The sequence below is a fragment of the Choristoneura fumiferana genome, chromosome 26, assembly GCF_025370935.1.
Source record: "Choristoneura fumiferana chromosome 26, NRCan_CFum_1, whole genome shotgun sequence".
In the NCBI taxonomy this organism is placed as follows: Eukaryota; Metazoa; Arthropoda; class Insecta; order Lepidoptera; family Tortricidae; genus Choristoneura; species Choristoneura fumiferana.
The window spans coordinates 4,501,751-4,507,750 of NC_133497.1; positions in this window are offsets into that span (position 1 = coordinate 4,501,751).

The window sequence follows — 6,000 nt, forward strand, 5'->3', positions numbered from 1 at the left end:
GCTGGTCATAGAACATAAACAATGTTTGTTTACTTCTAATTCACCAGTTAGTAGTGAAGTGTGGCATAGGAGATTGGGCCATTTGAATATAAACGACCAGAATAAAATGAAAGATGGAGCAGTTACGGGAATATCATACACAGATAAGTCTGTAATCAACAAAAAGTACATGCACAGTGTGTTGCGAGGGAAAGCAGTCGCGTCTGCCATTTGGTCACATGGGTACAAGAAGTAGTGAGCCTCTGGATGTAATACACGCTGATGTCTGCGGACCAATGGAGTCTACTTCGATTGGTGGATCCAGGTATTTCCTGATTTTTGTTGACGACTTTACCCCGTATGGCCTTTGTTTATTTTCTTAAAGCAAAAAGTGAAGTTTTAAAGTACTTCAAGGAATTTAAAAGTATGGTAGAAAATCAACAAGACAGAAAAATTAAAATATTCAGGACTGATAATGGCTTAGAGTTTTGCAGCAATGATTTTGAAAACTATTTAAAACAGGCTGGCATTATTCACCAGAAAACTAATGTATATACGCCAGAACAAAACGGCTTATGTGAACGAAATAATAGGACAATTGTAGAAAGAGCTCGCTGTTTATTATTTGATGCAGGATTAGATAAGAAGTTTTGGGCAGAGGCAACAAATACTGCTGTCTATCTTAGGAATAGATCTATTGCATCAGGATCAAATGATAAAACTCCATATGAGCTCTGGACAAATAAAAAACCAGATGTAAGTCATGTCCGAATATTTGGCAGTGAGGTGATGGTACACGTGCCAAAAGAGAAACGACTAAAATGGGACACTAAGTCTAAGAAGCATATTTTAGTTGGTTTTTCTGAAAATGTAAAAGGCTACCGTCTTTATGATCCTATTAAAAAGTGTATTGTAACTAGTAGAGATGTAATTATCCATGAAAATTTAGAAAGAAACTGCACAAATGAAGCAGTTGTATCAGTTTCAGTTGGGGATATTGAATCAAAAAAGTCAGAAAGTCATGAAGAAGTAAAGGATGAACCCATCTCGAGTCCCTTAACTGAAAGCATGTCTTCAGAATCAGACTATCTTAATGCAATGACTGATTCAGATTCTACATTACAGCAATCTGAAGAAGAACATGAGGAACCAGCACCGTTGCCAGTAGTAAAGCGAATTAGGAAGCAGCCAGAGCGTTATGGATTTTCCAATCTATGTACAATGTCATGTCCAAATGTCACTAATGATCCAGCCAGTGTCCGTGAAGCTCTGGAGAGCCCAGATAAAGACAAGTGGATAGAGGCAATGGAGGACGAGCTGCAGGCATTTGAAGAAAATAAAGCATGGGTTCCTGTGAGTGAGTTACCTTCTAATAAAACTTTAGTACAGTGCAAGTGGGTATTTAAAAGAAAAGTGAGTAGTGATAACAGTGTACGTTACAGAGCACGTTTAGTGGCTAAGGGCTTCACACAGCGGCCCGGTATTGATTATGAAGAGACTTTCTCACCAGTTGTCAGACACTCTACTTTGAAATTATTATTTGCATTGTCTGTTCAATTAAATTTAGATGTCACACACTTGGATGTTAAAACAGCTTTCTTAAATGGTTTTCTTAAAGAGGACATTTATATGGTTCAACCAGTTATTGATTGTGATATAAATAGGAATAAGGTTATTGTTAAGTTAAATAAAGCAATTTATGGTCTGAAGCAATCATCTAGATCATGGTATGAGCGAGTGGACCAATGTTTATGTGAGCTAGGTTTCAAAAAAGAGTCACATAGAGCCTTGTGTTTTTACGAAAATGAATAACGAGGTAAAAATTGTTATAGCTCTATATGTTGATGATTTTTATATTTATTCCAATAATCAAATAGAGACTGACGAATTAATTTCTGTACTGAGCTCTAAGTTTAAGATTAAGAATTTGGGTCAGGTTCAACAATGCTTGGGCATGAGAGTCCGAATTGATAAAGAGTCAAATGTTATTACCCTGGATCAGGAACAGTACATAGATCAATTATTGGAAAAATTCAATATGTTAAATTGTAAGGTTGCTAGTACTCCAATGGAAAGTAAATTAGATATTAATAAGTCAGAGTACTGTGACCAAGACATTCCATATCAACAATTGATTGGAAGTTTGATGTTTTTATCAGTTCTTACAAGACCTGACATATCTTTTAGTGTCAGTTTCCTTAGTCAATTTAATAAGTGTCATACAAATATTCATTGGAACTATGCAAAGAGAGTACTTAGGTACCTTAAGAAAACTAAGAATTTTTGTTTGAGGTATGTAAAGGAAACAGCTGGACTTGTTGGTTATGTTGATGCCGATTGGGCAAGTAACACTTTAGATCGAAGATCATATACAGGCTATTGCTTTGTAATGTCAGGCTCAGCTATTTCCTGGGAGAGTAGGAAACAAAGGACAGTGGCGTTGTCAAGCATGGAATCTGAATATATGGCTTTAGCTGAGGCATGCAAGGAAGCTATATATTTGAGATCCTTGTTATGGGAACTTACTGGTAATCTTTGTACTGTGTCAATGTACAATGACAGCCAAAGTGCACAAAAGTTGGTGGCAAATTATGCGTGCAATAGAAAAAGTAAACACATTGATATTAGATATCATTTTATAAAAGATGCAGTTAGCAATAATATTATTAATTTAAAATATTTGCCAACAACTGATATGCCAGCTGATGTTCTCACCAAAGCTTTAAATCCTGCCAGGCATAATAAATGTATTAATGGCCTGGGGTTAGTCGGGTAGAGACAGAAAATTAGTATAAGTGAAATACTGTTGTTTTTATGAAAGGTTTTGTTTATTTGCTGTAGTTGGGGTGTTGGAAATATATTATTAACAATGGTAACATCAAATAAGCAACCTGGCGCCATCTGTAGCTGTAAGTTTGTAGCTTCTTGTCTCTGGATATTTTTTATATAATAAAACCGTTCGTGGTCAGCTTTCACAGAAATACGTTGTTTTATTAAAACCAAAGCAACGATAGCGCTCGCAAAAAATTTGTCCTGCATGGCTTTCAAGAACTGTACGGAGAATCAGAATATGATCTCCTAGAGCGTCTGTCTTATATGTTCAGAGATATAATGAATGTAAATTTGGACGGGTATGTTGAGGAGCTACGTCGTATTGGAAAAAGAGGCAACCAGAGACCATTAATTATAGAGCTCGTAAATAAACAAACTACCCGTCACCTCCTAGACAACCGTAACTTTTTCCTGAACACTGGTTTGTCAATTACTGAGTACTTAGATGAGCAATCATTGAAAACAAGAAGAAATCTGATTAATATACTCCGGGAAGCCAGACGTGACGGAAAGCATGCTGTTTTAAGAAATAACCGATTAATAATAAACGGAGTAGAATATACAGACCCACTTCCAAACCTGACTCCAAGCCCACTCCAAACACAGCTCCAAACACAGATCCCGACTCAACTCCAACGACTGAAAAACGAAAAACCTGAATGAGTGTCGCATGTTTCGAAACTGATTTCCATGTACTAATTCAAAATACACAAAGCCTTAAAATAAAATAGATATATTAAAAAGCATACTGTGCGATAAGAAATACCAACCATGTGCCTTTTAGAAACATGGATTTCAGACCAACAAGCTGAAGTCATGCAAATTAGAGACTATACGTCGCCGCGAGATACAATCGTCGCGAGCGCCGTGGCGCAGGAGTCGCTATTGTAACGAGAGACGGCGTGCCGTACACGGAAGACCAGACATCGCGGCTCTATCTGTAGTGTGTAGTAGAATGCTGTGCAATAGAATTAAAGCCAAATGTTTATATTAGTAGCAATATATAGGCCAGACCGAGAAATAGAAACATTTTTTGAGATATTAAACAAACTTTTAAACAAATTTAAATCGAAAAACAAAAAGATATTATAATAGTAGGAGACTTCAATATAAATAAATTTAAAAACATAAATAACTATCAAAGACTAATAAATACAATGCTTGAGTTCAACCTTCGACAAATAATAAATAAACCGATAAGAGAAACTGATACAAGCTCATCTTGTATTGATTTTATTTTCACAAACAACAGGCAGTTTAACGTAAAATGTGGAAGATTTAGGAATTTCTGACCATAAAAGCTTGCTGTACACTTTTGAGCATAACTCACCGCAAATCATAATGTTTACACGTACAGGAGGATTACAATCAGTCAAACATCAATTCCTTCAAGTCTGCATTGCAGAAAACTAAATGGGAAACCATTTTAATACATTCAAATAATATAAATTCAAATTACAAAGTCTTCCAAAACTACATATCAGAATTAATCAATTTAAATATACCACAAAAACACATAAAAGTAAAAACAAAAACACTAAACATTGGCTAACTACGGGTCTCAAAAAATCTTGTACACACTAAAGACTGTTAAAAATCCTTACAAACCAAAGTAAAAATAATGTTTTTAAAGCAACATACTGCCAAAATACACCAAAATTCTTAAAAAGTGTGTAAAAAAAATAAAAAATAAAAATTATATCAGACAAATGAATAATTCTAGGAATAAAAATAAAACAATGTGGCAAATAGTTAAACAAGTAACCAGATTTTTTTTATAAAAAACCATAAAAACATTTCATTAAGATCACAAATATAACAGAAAATAACCCTGAAAAAATAGCAAATTTGTTAAACGATTATTTACGTGTCATTGGCAAATCTTCTTTGACGGGCGGCGCGCCCCCGCCGCCGCCCTGCTGCACACCCTTCCGTAAATTCAATGTATCTGCAACCTGTCACTGAAAAAGAAATACGTAGTATAATCCAACACTTACCTAATAATCCAGCTGTGCATAGACGAAATCCCTCTTTCTTACTGAAAGCTTGTATTGATAAATTAACTCCAGCTATTACAAAATTAATAATCAATCCTTTGACGAATCTTGTTTCCTGACAGTTTGAAAATAGCTAAGATAAGCCCATTCCAAAAAAAATTGAAAATTAGATGATCCAAGCACACATAGGCCAATTGCATTGCTTTCAGTACTTAATATCAAAAATATTGAAAATTGTATGGCAAATCGTATGTTACGTTCGTGGGGTGGGTTCGTGATTGAAAAGCACTTTTAACACCGATGAATAAGAGTAGGATTTATTTTCACACTGTTACTTAACTTTACAAAACACTTAAAAACAGTTCACAGTAATTTCGCACTCGAAAACTCACTTACAAGTCGCTTTGATTCTCTTTCGATGTTTATCGCTCGTATCGCATTCGAAAACTGTCCTCCGCCGCAACCTCACCCGGCTTTGTTACCCCCGGTGAATCGGTCCACAAAGTTCGAGAACAGTCCAGCTAGGACGACATACCTACATCTCGAATGTTCCGGAGCGAGTAGAGTGTCTGTCTCTTTCATGTGCTATCTCTCTCCACAGTTTACTAGAATATTCCGGAAACAGGATCATCAGTCTGTTTCTCTCACACATATAGGCTATCCTTGTCAACACACCTTCTCGAATGTTCTCAGTATAGCTGTCTCTTTCTAATCGTGCTATCTCTTTCACTCCTATGGAAAATTTCGCCATATACCTGAAATGTACTTCAGAGGCCCATAAGGGGTCCTGAAAACGCCTGAAAACGGGTTTTCAGGGTATGGCGTAATCGGATAGAGGGTGGCCTGAAACGGGGACTGAAAACATGTTTCAGGCGCCTGAAAACAACGGTAACTTGGGTGAAATTTTTGAATAAACTAATATGTGATAGAGCATCCTCTGAAACGGCCTGACCGTATTCCAGCCTACTGAAAACGCCTCCAATGGGTCGAAAAACACGATCAAAGTTTACACCTAACCACCGCCGTAACACATGCCCCCCCTAAGACATGCCGTCCCGAGCATCATTTGATCCATGGTATTTGGCCAACCGATCAACATGAACAATCTTACGGGGCTACGCGCGTTACGCTGTATCCGGTATGTGAACATCGTTGAGCCTAGTGACTACTTTGTATGGCCCTCCCAACTTGG